The following is a 23,598-nucleotide window of genomic DNA, read 5'->3' on the forward strand; positions in this document are numbered from 1 at the left end:
AGTAGACACATAATCACATCCCTTGCTTCTCTTCGAAGCCAATCAAGCTTTTCAAGTGTGCTTCTTGTTAACTCAGAAATCTAAAAGAGACTGGAGGTCTTATCAGGCAGAAGTCCCTTTAGGGACAAACTTTAAAAGCTACACGTTAACCTAATTGGTAAAACTTTATGTATTGCCTAAATAAACTATACCTTTATGTTTAGCTGAATTTTGCCATATGCTAGCAGTCCATCTACAAGACACCATAACATTATGAGGCATTACAAGTGTTATGCTACTCTAAACAAGGAGACCTTAAATTTATAGCCAGTGCCTCTAAAATAGTATACATACTTCATTCTCAAAATTCCATCTACCACCACCGCTACCCAAGATGCTTTGGGGGGTTTCAGTGTGTATTTTTCTTTTTTATTTAAAGGATCCCCAGGGGGATCCCCTTCTTTTTTATAAATTTGTTTATTATTTTTGGCTGTGTTGGGTCTTTATTGCCGCGCGTGGGCTTTCTCCAGTTGCAGCGAGTGGGGCTACTCTTCGTTGCGGCGTGCGTGTTTCTCGTGGTGGTGGCGTCTCTTGTTGCAGTGGCGTCTCTTGTTGCGGAGCACGGGCTCTAGGCGCGCAGGCTTCAGTAGTTGCAGAATGCGGACTTCAGTAGTTGTGGCATGTGGGCTCAGTTGTTATGGCTTGTGGGCTCTAGAGCGCAGGCTCTGTAGTTGTGGCTCACAGGCTTAGTTGATCTGTGGCATGTGGGATCTTCCCGGACCAGGGCTCAAACCCGTGTCCCCTGTATTGGCAGGCGGATTCATAACCACTGTGCCACCAGGGAAGCCCATGTGTATTTTTCTTATAATATCAAAACATTTGGGATATTTACATTTTTTCCTCAATGAAGCACTAGGCTTAGAAAAGTAGATTTCTTTCCTGGCAAAACAGGTTTATTTCTTAGGAAAATGGTGCTGGCACCACATCATCTGTTCTCTACTTACAATCATGGTAAGAGGTGGGCTGACTAGGCCAAAATCAGAGACCCCCTGAAACTGGACACACGTTGGTGTTCAAGGTAGAGTCTGTGAAAACAGAGAAGCAGTGTGCGGTCCCAGCTCCCTTCCAGACCTCTGAGCCCCAAGCCATCCCTGGGAAGCCCTCCATTCCATTCAGGCCAGAAAGAAGATGCTCCAGAAAGTGGTTCACCAATCACGGTGGCAGGGTTAAAAAGAACAGCGTCCATTTCCATAATGAGAAACTGTGTGTGCCCATACACACACCCTGGGATTCTGGTGGCCAGGAGGCCCTTCACAGATCATCACAGTCACGGCAAGAGCATATTGCACATGACATGGGCATATCGTGAGACACACGCTTGTTTAATCTTCCGGTTCCAGAGTTTTAAAGAGTTCTCTAAATTCACCCTGAAGATGCAACATAAAAGAGAAGCAGGACAACTTAAGCAAGAAAATAAATAACAGTAACATAATGTAACCCTTAGAATAAAACATATATCCATAAATCCATGCTGATATCTGTAAATAACTGAATAAATAAGTAAATGAGGAAAGCGGACAGCTTTTCCTTACTACAGAATTTTCATTCACAAGTATAGATGGAATAATGGAAATAGAAAGTCACCATTGGGCTTCCCTGGTGGCGCAGTGGTTGAGAGTCTGCCTGCCGATGCAGGGGACACGGGTTCGTGCCCCGGTCCGGGAAGATCCCACGTGCTGCGGAGCAGCTGGACCCGTGAGCCATGGCCGCTGAGCCTGCACGTCTGGAGCCTGTGCTCCGCGGTGGGAGAGGCCACAACAGTGAGAGGTCCGCGTACCACAAAAAAAAAAAAAAAAAAAGTCACCATTAAGCAAACATCATGGTAATAATTTTTTATCACTTAAAAACACACTTTATTTCATACCAAGTGGGTATCACATTTATGAATTTTGTTGTTACAAGTGTTTATATACTCTTCTCTAAAAGCGTTACTAAAGAGCTCTAACATCCATTCCCTGAAATAACTTTCTATTCAATGTATCCTATAAGTACCCCTCTCATAAACACCTTTAATACAGGTGCTTTTATTTTGAGGTTGTTATTTTTTATTATTGAATAAAGTTGACGTGTAACATTGTGTAAATTTAAAATGTATAGGGTGTTACTTTGATATATTTATACACTGTAATACGACTGCCACTGTAGTGGTATTTATCACATTATATAATTATAGTACAATATTATTATCTGTATTCGTTATACTGTGCATTAGATCTCTGTGGCTTATTTACTACTCATTACACATTTGTACCCTTAAACACTACCAATCCTTTCCCCTCATCCCCCACCCCCTGATAACCACCATTTTACTCTCAGTTTTTTACAGGTTTGGGGTTTTTTAGATTCCACATATAAGTAATATCATATAGCACTTTTCTTTCTCTGTCTGACTTATTTCACTTTGCATAATATGCTCAAGGTCCATCCACGTTTTTGCAAATGGCATGATATTCTCCCTTCTCGTGGATGAATAATATTCCATTATATATACATGTGTGTGTATATATATATGTATACATATCACATCTTCTTTATCCATTCCTCTGCTGATGGGTTTTTGGGTTGTTTCCATATTTTTGCTATTGTAAATGCTACTGCAATAAACATGGGAGTGTATATATCTCATCAAAATCCTGCTTTCACTTCCTTAGCGTATCTACCCAGAAGTGGAATTGCTGTATCAAATGGTAGATCTATTTTTAATTTTATGAGGAACCTCCATATTGTTTCCATGGTCATTAGACCAATTTATATTCATACCAACTGTGTATAAGCGTTCCCTTTCACCACATCCTTGCCGACACCTGGTGTCTCTTGTCTTCCTGATAGTAGTTGTTCTCACAGGTGTGAGGTGATAGCTCATTGTGGTTTTGATTTGCATTTACCTGATGATTAGTGATGTTGGGTATCTTTTTATAGGCCTATTGGCCATTTTGATGGACTCTGGGAAAATGTCTATTTAGTTCTGCCCATTTTTAATTTGATTTTTTTTAAAGTTGTCTGAGTTCTTTTTATATTTTGGATGTTAACCCCTTATCCAATATGTGGCTTGCAAAAATTTTCTCCCATTCTCGGACTTCCCTGGTTGCACAATGGTTAAGAATCTGTCTGCCAATGCAGAGGACACAGGTTCGATCCCTGATCCGGGAAGATCCCACATGCCACGGAGCAACTAAGCCCATGCACCACAACTACTGAGCCTGCGCTCTAGAGCCCATGAGCCACAACTACTGAGCTCACACGCTACAACTACTGAAGCCCACGTGCCTAAAGCCCGTGCTCCACAACAAGAGAAGCCACCGCAATGAGAAGTCCATGCACCACAACGAAGAGTAGCCTCCGCTCGCCGCAACTAGAGAAAGCCTGCACATAGCAACAAAGACCCAATGCAGCCAAAAATTAAAATAAAATAAATTTTATTTTACATTTCTCCCACTCTATAGGTTGTCTTTTCATTCTATAACTTGTTTTTTTTTTCCTGTGAAGAAGATTTGAGTCTAATGTAGTCCCATTTGTTGATTTTTGCTTTTATTGTTTATGCTTTTGGTGTTATGTCCAAAAAATCATTGCCAAGACCAATTTCAATGAACTTCTTCCCTACATTTTCTTCTTGGAATTTTATAGTATCAAATCTTGTGTTTAAGTCTTTGATCCATTTCAAGTTAATTTGGGGGAGTGGTGTGAGATAAAGGTCCAATTTCATTGTTCTGCCCGTGAATATCCAGCTTTCCTAATACCATTTGTTGAAGAAACCGTCCTTTCCCCATTGGGTATTCTTGGCTCCCTTGCCAAATATTAGTTGACCCTATATGCCAAAATTTTATTATGTGCTCTCTATTCTGTCCCATTGGTTTATCTGTCTGTTTTTGTGCCAGTACCATACTGTTTTTATTACTATGGCTTTGTAGTATAATTTGAAATCAGGAAGCATGATACCTCCAGCTTTGTTCTTTTCTCTCAAGATTGCTTTGGCTCTTTGAGGTCTTTTGTGGTTCCACACAAATTTTAGGATTCTTTCTTCTATTTCTGTGAAGCATGCCTTTGGAATTTTGATCCACAGTAATAATTGCTGCAGGTAAGGATTGGCAATGGATGGTAAAATTAGCAGGCAAAAATGGTAAGAAACAGAAAAGCCCTGCAAGAATTAATTACAAAGGGGAAAGCAGCAATTTTATAGCAGAGAACCTGGCAGACAGCACCTTAACCAAGCAATCAAACTTAACATCACTTGTAATATGATAGGCATCCTTTATTGCCTTATATAATACCATGAGATACTAAAATACAAGTCGTTTTCCTTTAAAAAATTCTGTTACTTACAAGATGTAATAGGTACACTACAAGTACATGAGTAACAACATGACTTACAAACTGAAAAAAAATTGTGTCATAATTTTATATAATATAATAAATAATACTTTATTAATATGATATTTTGATTGATGACAAGATTTCTGGCTCTCTTTTCTGCAAATTTCTGAAAATTCTTTTATTAGGTTATCAAAATTTATACTTTTAGCAGTTTCATCTTCAGCTGATACAAGTGAAAGTGATATCAAAATCAACCTTGGCAAATGCAAGATTGCAAATAATATTTGATCATTTTTAATTTGAGAATGATCTTTCTGGTGATGTAACTGTTACTGGAGCTCCTAAGAATATTTTACAGGGTGTGACAGCATTGGTATAAATTTCTGATAAATCATTTCAAAATACGAATTTTAGTACATCTAGAGCTGATGATTCCCACGAAACAATTTTTCTAAAAAGATTTAACTATTCAGTCTGAATTTAATTTTCAATGTAAATTTATACAATGGCATTTTCATGTTTCCTCTGCCATTTCCTGTAACTTGCAGAGGTCATACAAGAAACTGAAAGTGGCTTCATCATTTGTATTGAATTCAAAATACTTTTTTCTGCATTCTGTCACTGTGTCTTCAATTACAAGGAAAAATTAATTTTAAAATTGGCCCCATCATTAATTGTTTTTTTTCTGAAGCTTCATATGAAAATAGCTTCATAGGAAATTCCCATTGGCATATATCCAGAGAAAAACCATGCTTCAAAAAGACACATGCACCCCAATGTTCATTGCTGCACCATTTACAATAGCCAAGGTGTGGAAGAAACCTAAATGTCCGTTGACAGAAAAATGGATAAAGAAGATGTGGTACATATATACAACGGAATACTACTCGGCCATAGAAAAGAATGAAATAATGCCACTTGCAGCAACATGGATGGAACTAGAGATTATCATACTAAGTGAATTAAGTCAGACAGAGAAAGACAAATATCATGATACCACTTATATGTGGAATCTAAAAAAATAATGCAAATGAACTTATTTATAAAACAGAAACAGACTCACAGAAATAGAAAACAAAATTATGGCTACCAAATGGGAAAGGTGGGGGGAAGGATAAATTAAAAGTTTGGGATTAACGTATACTCACTACTGTTACATATAAAATAGATAATCAACAGGATCTACAATATAGCACAGGGAACTCTACTCAGTACTCTGCAATAACCTATATGGGAAAAGAATCTGAAAAAGAATAGATACTATATGTATATGTATAACTGACTCACTTTGGTGTACACTTGAAACTAACACAACATTGTAAATCAGTTATACTGCAGTATAAAAGAAAAAATTTTAAAAAGAAAATTACCCATCGAATGGGACATTTGAGCCTGTGAATACGTGCTTTTCAATGTGGTAGCAATTGATAAAAACAAAAATTCTAAAGTCCATGTTTGCAAACAAACCAAACTTCATGCTTTCACCTTGGTACTCTGAAATCCTGGAGTTTTCCAAACTTGAACCTCAAATACAAATAAGAACAAATGGAACAAAAGAGAACACCTTTTGGTTGAGTTGGTTTGATGCTGATCCATGCAGTGGAGCTAATCTGGGTAGGTGGGACAAGTTGGTGTCCAGATAGGGGAGATGGTGGTGTCCAATTCGCTGGGTAGGGCTACCCTCCCTCCCAGGGAACTCTCTGCTACAGTCTTTAAGCCTAGTTTCTCTCTTATATATTATGAAGACAGTATGAGCACACACACGTTTGGAAGGCTGAGACCATTAAACACCTCTCAACCTCTGTCATCCTGGCTAATAGAGAAGGAGGGCATCATCCTCCTAACTCAGGGCTGCCACAACCAAAAGGAAACGAACACTCTTCAACAGAGAGGAGAAGCCCGCTGCCCGGGGACCTCTGGCTGTGGCTCACTGAAGCTAATTTGGCAAAGGAAAACCACGGTAAATCTAAACTTTTCCCTCCTCCCCTTTACCTGGGCCTGAAAGATTTAAACAGGAGCCCTTAAACTCTCTCAAAACCCCCTACTTGATAACACGCTGACTGCCCCGTATGGGAGAGAAAACAGAGAAATCATGAGCCATATGGAAATATTTAGCCATTCAGATACAGACATACATCGGAGCAATTAGAGCAAATGTCACATTACATGGTACAGTTAGTGTAAGAAACAGGAGAAAAGGGTGAAGATTCTCAAGGTATACTTCCTAGAGAACATTTCAACTATGAAAGTATGGGAGGCAGTATTAAAAGGAAAAATCTGAAAAGACTGCTTTTGGGGTGAGAAATATGATGGACATGTTTTTAAATGGAGAATTAAAAGACCAGCTCAAAAAATATTACAAGGACTCAAAAAAGGTCAACAAATGAAAAAGAAAGAAGAAAAAGAGGGCCCTTAAACTGGATATAAAAGTAGTTCAAACTGGATATAAAAGTAGTTCAAAAGGAAATAGAGTGGAAAAGCAATAATTAAAAAGAAAACGTCTTCCTTAGGCTGCATGAATATGGAAGGTCTTCAGGGTAAAAGGACCACAGCAATCCTCACCCGGAAAGAACTACATAGGAAACGCTTTAATTTCACATAAAGCGAAAAAAAGGCCTAAAAGGAAATAAGCGTAAAATGTAAATGAGTTAAATTTCTCTATTAAAAGAAAAGAAAGAAAGAAAAGTATGGGTCAAAAACAAAATCCAGCTTTGTGCTATTATAAAGGAGCACACCTATAATAATATGTCCCAGAAAGTTTAAAAAATTCATTCACACATTTATTCATTGAACAAATAAATATTGAGATCTTTCTACATGCCAAATAAAGTGATGGGCAAAGACTTACCATGCAAACACAAACAAAAATAAATCAAGGATGCTAATATTAATATTTAACAAGGTAGAGATTGAAGCAAAATGGTCAATGTGAACATTTTTCTCTCTATCCCTGCCAGATACACAAAGAAAATACAGAGGATTTGACCAATATTATTAACAAACTTGAAAATATATGCCATGTAAAATTATATAGATCCAATATGATATTTGAACAAAATGGATTTGAATATTAATAAACTTGAATATATACACATACACATATATGTGTGCTTCAAAGAAGATATATATATATATACATCTACATTATATATGTATATATATATACATACATCTTTCAAATCTTACACCCAAAAATTTAATATGGTAGCCACGAAACACAAGTGGCTATTTAAATTCAAATTTTAACAAATTAAAATTAAATAAAATGAAGAATCATGTCTTTAGTCTTACTAACCACATTTTGTGTGTCCAGTGGATCCCATATTAAATAGTGCAAATACATAACATTTCTTTCATTGCAAAAAGTTCTATTGGATAATGCTGCTCTACAGAATGCAGTTTTTAAAATGCTTTTACAAAATTCCCCTATAACATGCAAAAAAGAAGGATAAACTTTTTAAAAATTTAATTGAGGTTAATAATTAAAAATCAAGATCTTAGTACTAGATAGGCTCATTGCTACTGGCATGTCATTGCTTGTAGTTCCTCTCAGCAGACAGAGCTGGGCAATAGATGCATGCATACACACACACACACACACACACACACACACACACACACATACACATTACCTAGGCATCAGTATTTACTTCTGGATCTATAGATGGATAGATAGATAGATAGATGATATACAGATAGATATTAAAAATCATGAGTTCATCTGCTACCTTCCATCTCAATCCAGCACAATAGGATACATTTCTAATCTCTTCCTTTTCGTATCTCCCCAAGAATGAGAAACTCGGTTCCCATTGTCCTCAGTATATGTATTCATTTGCTCAAGCCTAGAACTCACAGAAGGAAAGTTCAAAATTCTAACTCAATACCATTGCAAAAAGGAAACCAACTAGAATCACCACCAACTAAGGATCAGTATTTGCTTACAGTTTGTTTTAGGTAAGTTGCCTTGGAGAAATAACTGAGTCTAGAGCCAGGGCACAGATGAGTACAGGATGAGCACACAGTACAGGATGAGCCTGAAACATCTTTCTGTGTCAGAAAGTAAAGAAGTACTCAAAGTGCTCTGAATTCCGTGAGCTGCTCTAGCAAACAAATTAAACCCGAGGAAGGGGGCGTCGGAACCTGTTTTATAACCAGGTGGTCAGAAGCACAGCCGTGTGGATGAAAGGCTCTTGGTGCTCCAGCCCAGGAGGCAGGGCTCTGCCTCTGAGGTAGGAGAGCCAACTTCAGGACACTGATCAACAAGAGACCTCCCAGCTCCACATAATATTAAACGGTGGAAATCTCCCAGAGACCTCCATCTTAACACCAGCACCCAGCTTCACTCAACGACCAGCAAGCCACAGTGCTGGACAACCTATGCCAAACAACTAGCAAAACAGGAACACAACCCCACCCATTAGCAGAGAGGCTGCCTAAAATCATAATAAGGCCACAGACACCCCAAAACACACCACCAGACGTGAACCTGCCCACTAGAGAGACAAGATCCAGCCTCATCCAGCACAACACAGGCACTAGTCCCCTCCAATCATGAGGACAAGAACCAGATTGAAGAGATTCCCAATTGCCAAATCTGGGGCAATTTGAGCATCAAAATATGTGTTTATATAATGACAGCACAGGAGTATAACCCACTGAATAAATTGAGTCCATGAGTCTATATGATATTAATTAATTAGTTAATTTTAAATTAAGAAGGTGGGGAGAAAAAACTCTTCCTTACAGTAGAACGCCAATTGATAATATAGACTGAATGATGGGGTTAGAAAACCATCAGCATGTACTAAAACTAGGAGGTAAAAATTTGATGAGGAAGTGAATGTTTACATAGTATGAAAGTCTCTCCCCACAAAGGGGGAAATGGCAACTTTACAATGGAGAAACCAGATAAACATCATCTAATCAAGTGATCAAAGTTAACATCACCAGTATTGGAACAACAACAGCATGTGACCCGCAATAAGATGCACTGAGAAGGGCACAACGTCACTCATGTGGCGTTCCTGCCAACAGTGCCTAACCCTCACCCATACAAGAGGAATCATGAAACAAACCCCAAAGAGAGACATTTTGTGAAATAACTGGCCTGCGCTCTTTTAGAATGTCAAGATCGAGAAACACAGTTGAAGGCTAAGTTCCAGATTAAAGAAGGCTAAAGAGACTTGACTGCTAAATACAATACTTGATCCTGGATTCATCTCCATCCTGCAAAGAAAAAAACCAACAGCCATAAAAGACGGTATTGGGACAACTGACAAAATTTGAATATGGACTGTGGGTTAGATAATAGTACACTATCAATGTTAAATTTCCTGATGTTTCTGGTGCTATGGTTATATTTTTTTAAAAGGCCTCATTCTTAGGAAATAACATTGAAGTATTTAAGTATAAAAAAGAATGATGTCTCCAACCTATTCTCAAATGATTTAGAAAAAATATTATTATAAATACTCATGTATACACTGAATGTAAGTGCATGCATACTAATTAGTATGTGTAAAAGGAATACAGAAAATAAATGGGACAGACTTAAACAATTTATAAAGAATATGTGAGTCTCCTGAACTATTTTTGTACTTTTATGTAAGTTGGAAGTAATAACAAAAGGTTAGCAAAAATTAAAAATAACTGACAATTTAATTTTTTAAGTTAAACTACTAAATAAATTCAAGAATGAGTTCCTGAAAACAAACAAATCCCTGCCAGGTTTGAGCAAGAAAAAAGTTTTAAAAGAACAAACAATTTTAAGAGTAGAAAAGGAAAATAATCACTGCTATGGGGGTGGCGCTGTGACAACTCCATACCAATAATTTTTTAACAAAATCCAGACTTTATTTGGATTTCACCCATTTTTTTCACTTGTGTTCTTTTTCTGTACAAGAATCCTATTCAAGATAGCACATGGCATCAGTTATCACATTTCCTTGGTCTCTCTGGCCTGTGGCAGTTCTCAGTCTTTCCTTGTTTGTCATGACCTTGACCGCTTAGAGGTGTTCTAGTCAGGTAATTTGCAGAATGTCCCTCAATTTCTCATCAGTGGTTTTTAAAATCTCAATAAGATTTATATATTTCTTGAAAATATACTGATTACCAAAACTGTCAATGAAAGAAATATTGAAAAAAAATTTTTTTTGTAAGAAAAGGGGAGGAGGGATAAACTTAGAAGAACCGGAAAAAAATGTCAAAGAACTGAGTCCAAAAACAAGGTCTTGAATTAAGTTTTAAGGGCAATCTCTTCCAAACATGAAGCCATTTAAGTTGCTTCAGAGGAAAGAGAAACTTAGGAATTCTCCCAGTTCGTTGTTCAAAGCAAGCATGATGTTGATACCAAAACTTGCTAAAGATGGAACAAAAAGTAAAAACCTATGAACCAACCTCATTTATAAACACAGATGCAAACATCCTAACTAAAATATTGCAATTCAAATCCAACAAGCTCAAGAAGGTTTTCTTGCCAAAATACAAAGATGCCTCAACATTAAACATGTTTATTAACTATAATTCAACTCGCTGGAAAGTCAAAGAGGAAAAACCATGCAGTCATCTTGATGGAACTTGAAAGACATGGTATGAATCCAAATATCTTCCTGATGATAGCTCAATAAATTTGGAAAAGAAGCATCCAATCTTAGAATGATACAAAATATCTACCTCTAACTACAGACAGTATCACACATGACAGTGGAAAACTAGCAGCATTTTCACTCAAGTTAGCGATGGGACAAGGATGTTACTTATCACCATGAACAGCATTCTGCCTGTTCCAGGCAATTCAATACGACAAAGACAAGATTCAAAATGTATGACTATTGGAAAGGCAAAGGCACTTTTTCGGTTTTTCGTATTATGCTTTTTGACCCCGAAAACCCAAGAGAACCAATTGAAAATAAAAATTAGAACAACTAGGAGAGTTCAATCTGGTGGCCAGTTACAGGGTAAATATATAATTTTAAAAATACACTTTTCTGGGCTTCCCTGGTGGCGCAGGTGTTGAGAGTCCATCTGCCGATGCAGGGGACACGGGTTCGTGCCCCGGTCCGGGAAGATCCCACATGCCGCGGAGCGGCTGGGCCCGTGAGCCATGGCCGGCCACTGAGCCTGCGCGTCCGGAGCCTGTGCTCTGCAACGGGAGAGGCCACAACAGTGAGAGCCTGCGTACTGCTAAATAAATAAATAAATAAATACTCTTTTCTATTTATCTGTATGATCAGTAAAAAGTAATGATACAGAATAATATCATCCACAATAGCAATATAAAATCTGAATACATAGGAATAAACTAAACAGTAAACATGGGGAGTTCCCTGTCAGCCCAGTGGTTAGGGCACACTCACCACCATGGCCTGGGTTCAATCCCTTTTTGGGGAACTAAGATCCCACAGTGTGGCCTAAAAAAGTAAATAAATCCCTAGAAACAGAAATTTTTTTAAAAAAACAATAAAGATGAAGGGTCCCTATGAGTAAAACAAAAAATTCTGAATACATGGTGACATAAGCTATGTTTTGACAATATTGTAAAGATAGTACTTTTTCAATTGATTTATAAATATAATGCAATTTCAATCAAAATCTTCATAAAAGTAAAATGTTCCTAAAAATTTTGAAAAAAATGGGAATTATAAGGGTATGTCCTATCAGATAATAAAATACATTACAGAACTATGATTTTAAAACAGTGTGAAATTGACCCAGAAAAAGACAGATGTGAACAAGAAGTTTATCTAAAAAGAAATAAAATGATCAATGACTATATTTAAAGGATGTTCAGTGCATTAGTTACCAAAGACATGCAAATCAATACCAAATAACCAGTTTTGGCTTTAAATGGATAAAGACTGGAGAGGACTTAGAAAACACAGTGCTAATAAAAAGGTAGGGACTGGATACTCTCCATATACACTGAACACAAGGGCAAATTCCTGTAACCTTTAAGGGAACAGTTTGGAAACATGTAAGAAGAACTTTAAAATTTAGTGCACACTTTGACTCAGGAATTTTATGTTTAAAATTAGAAACAATTATCAACTTGCCCTCATGGAATACTATGCACCCATTTAAAATTGTATCCCTGAAGAATATAGTATTAAGTGGAAAGATGCTTACAATACAGTGAGTGCAAAATGCAGGTTAAGATTGACTTTGCATAGCAGGATCCCATGTGGATAAAGGCACCGGCATCCAGCTGAGTCTCTGTGTCTAGTCTGCTTGCCTGCGGAGTTTCTGTTGTCAGTCTTCCGTGTTGCTGTTCATCTTTCCCACCTCAGCTTTATCTCTGCCCTGACTTTGTTCAGCTTCTGGATGGCAGAGTCGTAATTCATTCATCCACTCGTTTATTGTATGAGTCAAGTGTGGAAATGAATGAAGACCACCCAAACCAGAACAAGAAAGGCTGTTTATTCAGAGCTTGCCCTAGCAAGGGAGTCAAAGACTCAAAGGCAAGCAGAGGAGGGGTAAAGCTTTATGGTAGAAAAAAGAAAAGCCTTCAGGTACCCCCTGTTTACACAGGGAAGCTGTAGGCAGGCTAAGTAGAAAGAGGGCATCCTTGGTAATTGGCTGGGGGTGGGAGGGGGGCATATCTGGCTTTCTAAAACTGGTCCTAGATTGGAAGCTGGGGCAAAAATGAAGTACACTGTCAGTTATTAATCAAGTCCTGAGCATTTGGGAACAAAGGTTACAGGGGTTACTGTTTGGCTTCCTGAACTGGTTACTAAGGGTAATACTTTGACTCCCTAGACTGGTTACTATAGATAACGGGTTGGTTTCCTGGGATGGATGTCGCAGATTGTGGGTCAGAGTTCAATTTTTATATCTGGCCTGGCTTATCTGCATATTCAGCCTCTCATAAGCACTGAGAAAAATGCTGGGTTTACAAAGATGCATGAAATATATTGTGCTGAAGGAGATTATGGTCTGATGAAAAAGACATCCCACTATTTTGTAATTTCCTGGTTACTTGTTCATGTTCTATGGTAGGGATGTCTATCTGGTACTGTGAGAGCACACTGCACTTAAATGAAAGCCACACTCCATCACCGTGGCCTGCAAGACCCCTGAGTACTTGGCTTTTGCCAGCCCGTTCAACCCCACTTCTCCCTCCCCTGCCCTTACTCACTGCCATCCAAGCAGCACTGGCCATCCTGCCAGTGGAAAACCCGCTGCTCCAGACACAAGCAGAAACAGTGCATTGTCTATGCACATTTTTATCACCATGTACCAGCAGCTCTAAACAATGTCGGTGATAAAATACTCCTATCCCCCAAAATCTTTTGTTGGTCTAGGCTCCAATCAACTGCTACCATTACTTTGAGTTTTAATAACATATATGCAAGCTTCAAATGAACATATATTTATCATTCGAACATTTTAATACACATTGATTTCTACATGGAAATTAATTCAAATAACTCCCGGTTATATGGAGGTCCCTCCCTATATGGAGACACACGAACTCAACTATATGCATTTTTTTAGGAGTAAGTGACTAGCAGCCCAGAAGAGTTCAAGCTCACTTTGGGCACAGACCCTGTCTGTCCAATCCCTGTGGAACTACATATACATCCTGCACTTAAACGATAGATTCAAAATAAACAGTGATACCCTCATGATTCAGAGAAACAGCACTTATATGACGTCAGTGCTGTCAGCCTAAGGGATCATTTGCAAGTTCATTTGTGTTTAAAGCTTAAAACAGAGTGTAAACTACGTGGCATTACCTTGTTCCATAAATTGAAATTAAAGAGTGCCTTTAAGATTGAAATTCATTATTTTCCACTGTTAATGGTTTTTTAAACTAAAAGAGAATCAAGAAAATAAACTCTTACAAAGATGGTTCAATTTAGCAATTTTTACCCTAGTGTGAATTTATAGGTTAGGTTGATCAGTCACAAAAATATTTGACACCAGCCAAAACCTGCCTTGAACAATGTACAGTGATACATCAAACTTTAAAACTGTTCCTTGAATGGGAGGGGGGAGGGATAAATTAGGAGTTTGAGATTAACATAAGCACACTACTATATATAAAATAGATAAACAACAAGGACCAATGGTATAGCACAGAGAACTATATTCAATATCTTGTAATGACCTATAATGGAAAAGAAACTGAAAAGGAATATATACATGCATGTGTGTGTATATATATATATATACCTATATGTGTATAAGTGAATCACTTTGCTGTACACCTGAAACTAACACAATGTTGTAAATCAACTACACTTTATTTATTTATTTTTGGCTGCGTTGGGTCTTTGTTGCTGTGCGCGGGCTTTCGCTAGTTGTGGTGAGTGGGGGCTACTCTTCGCTGCGGTGCGCAGGCTTCTCATGGAGGTGGCTTCTCTTGTTGCGGATCACGGGCTCTAGGTGCGTGGGCTTCAGTAGTTGTGGCATGAGGGCTCAGTAGTTGTGGCGCACGGGCTTAGTTGCTCCGCAGCATGTGGGATCTTCCCGGTCCAGGGCTTGAACCCGTGTCCCCTTCATTGACAGGCAGATTCTTAACCACTGCGCCAACAGGGAAGTCCTATACTTCTATTTTGAAAGACTGTCCCTTGAAGATCTATGCCCAGAGATTGTAGAGAAGCCCATTAACTGCAGCCAACAAATACAAGGAAAAGTATAATTAAATAGAAAAAGAATCAAATTTTAAAGAATGCCAGGAAAAAATGACAAAAGATACTGCTCTAAAAGTGCCAGAAAATATGGAAGGAACAAAGTTTGAAGGCCTTGACCCTTCTACACCAAGAACTGGACACTCAGTTCTAAAGCAGTGGATCCAATAACGTCATGTCACTCTCGTTTAACCATCTTTCTGATTTTTGTAAAAGAAGAAAAACTTGGGAAGTTTTTACTGAATAAAATAGAAATTTGTGACCAACTTTCTGGTGACGACACTTCAGTGATTTTTCAACTAGGGGAGACATTTGAAATGAAATTTCTATAAATCTATGCCAAAGGTATCCTCATATTTAAGACTTTTCATAACTATTTGTATATCTGTTGTTTCATGTGAAAAAAAAACTCTTTGAAATTAAAATTAATAAAGAAGTTTTCTTCAGCCAAGTATGGGCGAAGACAGACTGACCAATCTGGCTGCAGTGAATCCTGAACATGAATATATGAAAAGGTTGGCAAAGTCATTGGCAAATTTGCAGGAGTCAGGGCTTAAAATGAGAAACCATAATGTTATTATTCACCGCTACTGCAGACCAGTATCTAGGAATGTTTTTCCACATTAATGCAATTTAATAGTATTAGTCTATTACGTATTTTTCTTTTTCGTAATTTTTTTCTGGCATGATTATACATACAAAGTTCAATGAAAGAAGATGCCTTCACTGTCTATATTTATTTTCTGGTCAGTATTTTTATTATTTGTTTCATTTCTGAACTATTGCTGAAAATCATTTTGGTACTCAGAGCCTAGATGGTGTTGGAAACAATCCCCTCTGTATCCAGTGCACCAGGCTTGCCTCTGCTCCTGGGCACCTTCGGACACATCAAGTCTTTGCCCAACTCTGAGCCTTTGAACCTGCTCTTTTCCCTGCCTGGATCACAAGCCTTCCAGACCTTCAAGGGGTGGAGCTGTCACCTCTCAGAGGGCCTCGCCTGCTTCCCCCACTCAGGTCTCCCAGTCTTTTTTTTTTTTTATTTTTTTAATTTACAATGTTGATTTACAATATGGTGTTAGTTTCCGGTATACGGCAGAGTGATTCAGATATATATATATAAATTCTTTTTCAGATTCTTTTCTCATATAGATTATTACAAAATATCAAGTAGAGTTCCCTGTGTTACACAGTAGGTCCTTATTAGTTATCTATTTTATATATAGCAGTGGGTATATGTCAATCCCAATCTTCCAGTTTATCCCTCCCCACTCCTTGCCCCCTGGTAACCATACGTTTGTTTTCTACAACTGTAACTCCATTTCTGTTTTGTAGATAAGTTCATCTGCATCCTTTTTTTCCTTAGATTCCACATATAAGCGGTATCATATGATATTTGTCCTGCCCAGTCTTGTGCTGTCCTACTTACCATTTGCTTGTTCATTGCCTGTGTCCTGTCTCCAGCATGGAGACCCCAGAGGGCAGGACTGTGGCCCCTATTTCCCTGCCTCTCCTCGGCACAGCATTTAAGAGGCTTGCAGGAGATGCCTGGGCTTGACTCCTGAGCTCTGGGGAGCAGTACCTGACCCGGAGGGGTGGGGGAGTGGGGTCAGATCCACCAAGTGCAGCCGCCTACCCGTATGGCTGAAACTAGAAGGATGAGTCAATCAGAGCCAGAGCCGGGAGGCAGCGCTGTCTGGGACTGGCAAGTGGGCGTGTGTCTGTAGGGCACAAACGTGGCCCCGAGACGTTCATCCTGACCCGGATCCAACTGATAAAGGACTTTAAGGTGTTTGGTCTTCATGCTCAAGAAAAGAAGGAGCTGTTTTAAGCAAGGGAGTTACAGGATGTGATTTGCCCTTTGGATGGCAGACAGGGCAAGTGGTAGAGGTCAAGAATAAGAAAGGGACAATTATACTCCAATAAAGATGTTAAAAAAAAAGAATAAGAAAGGGAAAACGGGTCAGGGCTGTCCTCTTTGGCTCTTCCGGAAAAGCACAGGGGCTGAGGTGAGCCCACCACCTCTAAATTACCTCCACCCTGTCCTCCAACAACTGGGATTTCCACTGGTCCTGGACCAGATCCTGAGGGAGAAAAGATGGGGCCGGTGAGCCAGGCAAGGAGGGGGAGGGGCGTCCTCAGCAGCAGGCATGGGGGAGGTTTGCGCAGAGGTGTCCTGAATGGGATGCTGGTGTGGATTTGAGACTAGGGGCAGCTGGAGGTTCCACCGACACAGAATTCAATGCGCTTTCCACTCTCCTCACCCCCAGAGAGCTTTGGGTGCAGGAGGCCACAGAGGGTTCCCTGGGGACTGACACAAATACAGAATTTCCAAGAAGCAACCACTGAAAGATGAGGGGGGCCACTGGTTCTCCTTTATTAAAATCCAGTTTGGCAAGGAAGACTCTGCAAAGGCTGCCCTGCTCTCACCGTGCAGAACCTCGCTCAGCTCCCATGCACAGGGACAGACAGACAGGGCTGGGGAGCCGGCAGATCCTTCAGGGACCCCTCCCCCAACACGGGTGGCCAGCGCTCGCCTGGTCCCCTCCTGACTCAGCTGCCGAGGTAGGAACCCTCCTGGGACAAGGAGCAAGGGGCACGCTTTAAATCTTTACATGCCACAAGGAAGAAAATCAATTTCAATGCCCAAAGGAGGGAATTACGCAGCAGAAGGTCACCGACCACTACAAGTCGCTGTATTGTTTGGGAGACTTGGAGAGGGAAAAATGCCTCAACATGAGGTAAGGATGCTCCAAGGTCTGAAGCAAACCCCTCTCCCCAAGAATCATGTGAGAGAGTCCCAGGGGGGCCAGACGCCTCAAAGGAAGAGGCTTCTTTGTGTTGCAACACTATGGCCAAACTCCAGATACTGGCATCTGCCACTTCGGGCAAGTCATCAATGTTGGCGGCAGGGTTCTGACTCATGCTGAATCTTGGAAGAACCGGCTGACATTTGAACATGATTGTTAGGGTAGCAGCAAAGCCAGTGGCAATGACCACTTCACTTGGGTGGGAGAGATATGCTGCCCAGCCCAGCCTCGGGGCTCCAGAGCGCTCTGGCTAAGGCCGGACTTCCTGAGCACTGATACACGAACGCCAGGCTTGAACTTCACATGTGACTTCTAGATCCACTCCAGCAAAGCTGGAGAGACCCCACTTATGGCCGAGTGCCATGTCTTTTGGGGGAGCCAGTGCAACAGAGCACACTCAGGGCAGAGGACAAATGAGAAGGTCTCTGAACTGGACACTTAAAAGTCCCATTTCTGGGAGTAGAGACCACAGCACCCGGAGCCCACCTTCTCCATCAGGCGATACAGAGGTGAGTGCAGGGTCAGTTTCCTGGGATTTTGCAGCTCTGTCAAGGATCCCACTCTCTGATCCATTTGCATTAAGTCCCAAATCCTTTTGGAGGATAAGGGGCAGCATCTCAGCTTGTCTTCTGATATCAGAGTTAGAGAAACCCACGGGGTGGGCTGTAGTGGCCCCAGCCAAGACCAGGGCCATGAAAAGCCATGAAGCTTCTGGAATGAAGACACCACAGAAAATGGGAATCTACGTAGGGGACCAGGCCCACCCTGGGAGCACAGAGAGATAGTCTTAGCGACTTCCTTCTAAAGACACTTCCCACTGGGGCTTCTGAGAGATGACACGTGTGGACCAGTGTTCCCCCGGATAGAAGTTCTAGCTGCTGACCACATGACCAAAAGGGAACTGGAGAGGGACAGAGAGAGCAGGAAGTGGGGCAGATCAGGAGCCCGCACCCTGCACAGGCGCTGCCTGAAAGCCACACCTGAACACTGCCCATAGTCTGAAGAGAATTAAAATAAAATTAAAAACTGCTGGGATGACACCAAAAGCACAATCCATGAAAGAAAAGAATGATAAATTGGACTTCATCAAAATTAAAAACTTCTGTTCTGCAAGGGACACTGTTAAGAGAATGAAAATACAAACCACAGACTGGTAGAAAAATATTTCCAAGTTGCATATCCAACAAAGGACTCCAATCCAGATTATATTAAAAATTCTTAAGAGTAGGAAAACAAACAACACAATAAAAAATGGGCAAAACTTTTAGCAAACATTTAACCAAGGAAGATAGACAAATAGCAAATAAGCACACAGAAAAAGTGCTCACCACCATTAGCCATCAGGGAAAATGCAAATTAAAACCACAGTGAGATCCCCAGCAGATGCTTTTTTTTTTTCCCCCTTTGGTTGATAACATCCAGAGATACCTGCTTTATGTCTTACTAGGTGATTGCATTTCAGGCTGATGACATCAAATTACAGTCTAATTACCAACTAATTTTGTACCTCTGAACACCTAGTAGATTAGCTAAAATACTAACAACAACAAAAAAGTGACCATACTAAGGGCTGGTAAGGATGCAGAGCGAATGCTCATACAGTGTTCGTTCAAAATGGTACAGACACTTTGGAAAACAGCTTGGCAGTTTCTTATAAATTATAACCCTAAAGAAGTGAACGATGGGGCTTCCCTGGTGGCGCAGTGATTGAGAGTCCGCCTGCCGATGCAGGGGACACGGGTTCGTGCCCCGGTCTGAGAAGATCCCACATGCCGCGGAGCGGCTGGGCCCGTGAGCCATGGCCGCTGCGCCTGCGCGTCCGGAGCCTGTGCTCCGCAACGGGAGAGGCCGCAACGGTGAGAGGCCCGCGTACCGCAAAAAAAAAAAGGAAACGATGTTCCCACAAAAACCTAAATCCAATGTTTAGAGTGAATCTGTCACAATCTCCAAAACCTTGGAAACAACCCAAAAGTCCTTCAACTAGTGAATGGATAAACAAACTGAAACAATGGACCACTACTTAGTAATAAAAAGGAACACACTCTTGAGACATACATGAACACAGGAGGATCTGAACTGTGTAATGCTGAGTGAAAGTCAGACACAAAAGACCACATCCTGTGCGATTCCATCGATAGGACATTCAGGAAAACCAAACACCATGGTTCAGTATCTCATGGTCGTGGTGATTATACGACGGTCACTTTTGTCCAAGCTCATTTACCACACAGGAATGTTTAAAAAGTGAATAAATTTGCTAGAAGGGCATTTGGAGAAACTGGTGGAGTGAAACTCCTTTTCCAGATTGCCCCAACCCCCCGCATTCAATGAACATTACAAGGAGACCCTTTCCTTTGGGTTTAACAGACATAGACCCAGCACCTGGGTGAAGCCCCTGTGTGGCCGGGGCGTCTGGGAGTACTTAGATGCTGCCACTTCTGCCTTCAGGGGATAACCTGGGAGCAAAGCAGGAACAGAGAGAACACCCAGCGGGAGTCTGGGGGCTTCTGTGGAGGAGGGAAGGCAGGCAGGAGTGGGTGCACTTGGACGAGGCCGATTCCAAAACGGGAAGTAGGGGTGAGGTGTCAGATGGGGTGTGGGGGGAGGAGGGGGGAACTCAGCCAGAGTCTGGAGATCACAGCCCCCAGGACCCTGTGGTGACTTGTTTGGGAGCCAGATGGAACATAAATAAATACCCAAATCAAGCCCAGTTAGATCAAACGGTAAAAGAGGGTGGAGAAAGGCTTTCTTACAAAAGACTGTAAATAGCCCATCGGAAGAGAAAGTATCCAGGAGAGGTCATAATGACCACGTGAGCTGATTTATGGGGTGCCTACCCTATGCCAGGCTCTGTTTCAAGTGCTGGATAGGTACTGACTCATTTAATCTGCCCACAACTCTGTGAGACTCTTCTGCTCCTCCCATTTTGCAGGTGAGAAAATTCAAGGTGCAGAGAGATAAAGTAATGTGCACAGCACCACACACAGGTGTGCACAGGTGCACAGGGAAAGTGGCAGAGCTGGGGTTCAAACCTAGGCAGTTGGCTCCGAGCACACCCCGTTAACTATATGCTGAGCTGCTGTTCGATCTGGGTGATCCTAACTGCATAGAAAGCTGAGGTATTTTCCCAAGCATCTTGTCTTCCCTCATGTGCCACCCGTCCACCACACTCAGCCTCCCAGGCTTTCTCGAGTTCAGGTTTACACCTGCATGGCATTGCTCAGCACGCAAGTACATGCAGACACACACAGACACATGCTCCAAGGTGGACACGGCACCGCCCCTCACCCCCAGGAAACCAAGGGAATCAATTCAGTCAAACGCCATGGACAGATCATGAGACACCGGTTCTTAAAAATAATAAGGCTTTTCCAAAAGAAGCCAGTACATACAAGTAGCAGCTGGAGCCAAACGACATCTGAGCACTACAGCCAGTAAATTAATTTCATGTGCAAAAAAAAAACCCGGTTGGCCCTGAGTTAATAAAGATCCCGCCGACATAAAGATCTCATTACGAAACAGACTTCCCTGGCAAGGGTCTCCTTTGCTGAAGCTGTTTTGGATTCGAGCTTCTCCTGGATGCCCTACAAAGATTCCACATCAAATGCAGAAAAGATGGAGCTGTCTAGACATCCCCCTGCATGTAGAAACCACATAGCCCTCACCTCAGGCGCACAGAAATGCACCCTGTATAGAGTTCACCCCACTCCCAGCCGCTAGAAACTGACAAAACTGGGGACGTGCCCACCTTCCTGCACAGAGAAGGGCCTTGGCTGTTCTGATTCAGACATAATATTCGGGCTTGTAGGAATTGGTTATTGAGCTTCTAGAAGATCCTGAGGGTTCTTGACAAAAACTAAAGGGGGGAAGGTTTTGCTGTAGAGCCAGCTATCCCCTGGAAGAAGTGGAGAAACATAACGACTCCTTGATGAAATGCAGACTGCTCCAAACCCAACTTTGTAGTAATTCAGCCAGGGCTGAGCCCGCGTCTCCCTTTGGCATGGCCAGAAGAGAAAGGGCTCAGTAAGGACACAGGTAATGTAAACAGGAAGGGGGATGGAGTGCTAGTTAAGTTCATTGATAACAGTATTTATTTTGTGTTCATAAATATTTATCCAGCACCTACTCTGGGGCAGGCACTCCCTAGGAGCTGGGTGCAACAGAGGTGGTGAAAGTAGGTGAGCATGCTATGCAAAACCAGACAAGGCCCCCAAGGAAACACAGGACCAACTCCAGACCGCAGGCCAGCCCTGCCCACCTCTCCATCCTCATCCTCTACCACCCTCACTGGGCCACAGCCCCAGGGCTCAGCTGCCTTTGGGACACAGCCCAGCACCTCTCTGCTTTCCGTGCCTTCCCCCCGGAGGGAGGCCCTTCTCCCGGCCTCTGCTCAGCTGGCTGTTCACACTTCCGTTCTCAGCTCAGATATCACCTCCTCAGGGGCCCACCCCGCACCTATCGAAACTCACCCGCTCTCCCTCCCTGCCATGAGATGACACGTTTACCCTGTTTACTTCCTTCATGTAACTTACTAAAGTTCTGTTCACGCGTTTTTACTACTGTCTCTTGAGCTAGATTGCCAGCAACGTGAGGACAGGAAACTTAACTGTCTCGTAAGCCACTAAAAACCCAGCGCGCAGAGAGTGTCCGGCAGGTGGTCAGCATCCAGAAGGTTTCTTAAAACTGTGAAAGAAACACTGAGGTTCTGAGATGAACTTTGGGGTAGGGAGGCCTACAGAGGGGTTGGGGGGAAAGTTGGCTCTGAGAAGGTGACAGGTAAGCCAAGACCAGAAGGATGATGAGGCTCACCAGGCACTTGCAAGAAAAAAGCTCCCCAGGCAGAGGAGAAGACATTCCAAGTCCCCAAGACGGGAAAGCCTCGTGCTGGAGGAATTGGAGGAAGGGCATCGCGGCTAAGATACAGATGACAGCATGTGTGGCTGGGGAAAAAGGCAGGGATGTGTGAAGGAAGGCAGCAGGAAGGCTCCAAAGGGTTTAAAGCAGGCGTGGGACTGCTTTATTTATTTAAAAATTGATATCTGAAAGAGATCACTATGAGGAGAAAACCCAGATGACCTTACGATGGCAAAATGACCTTTTAGATACAACACCAAAGGCACGACCCGTGAAAGAAATAATTGTTAAGGTGGACCGATTTAAAATTAAAAATTTCTACTCTGTGCAAGAGGCAGTCAAAAGAATGAGAAGACAAGCCACAAAGTGGGAGAAAATATCTGCAAAAGACACATCTGATAAAGGACTGTTATGCAAAATATATTAAGTACTCTTAAAACTCAACAATAGGGCTTCCCTGGTGGCGCAGTGGTTGAGAGTCCGCCTGCCGATGCAGGGGACACGGGATCGAGCCCCGGTCCGGGAAGATCCCACATGCCGCGGAGCGGCTGGGCCCGTGGGCCATGGCTGCTGAGCCTGTGCGTCCGGAGCCTGTGCTCCGCAACGGGAGAGGCCACGGCGGGGGGAGGCCCGCGCACCAAAAAAAAAAAAAACCGTAATGACTTCAAACCCACAAAGATGGCTATAATTTTCAAAATTTAATTGAAAAAGTAATAATAACGATTGTTGATGAGGATATGAAGAAATTGAAACCCTTGTACTTCGCTGCTGGGAATATGAAATGGTGCAGCCACTGTACAGAAAACTTAAACATAGAATTATCTTGTGACCCAGCAATTTCACTCCTAGGTATATCCCAAAATAATTGAAAACATGCACTCATATAAACATATGGACACGTGTGGTCATAATGGCACTATGCACATTACGCAAAAGGTGAAAAACAACCCAAA

The sequence above is a fragment of the Neophocaena asiaeorientalis genome, unplaced genomic scaffold (assembly GCF_003031525.2).
Source record: "Neophocaena asiaeorientalis asiaeorientalis breed wild unplaced genomic scaffold, Neophocaena_asiaeorientalis_V1.1 scaffold280, whole genome shotgun sequence".
Classification (NCBI taxonomy): domain Eukaryota; kingdom Metazoa; phylum Chordata; class Mammalia; order Artiodactyla; family Phocoenidae; genus Neophocaena; species Neophocaena asiaeorientalis.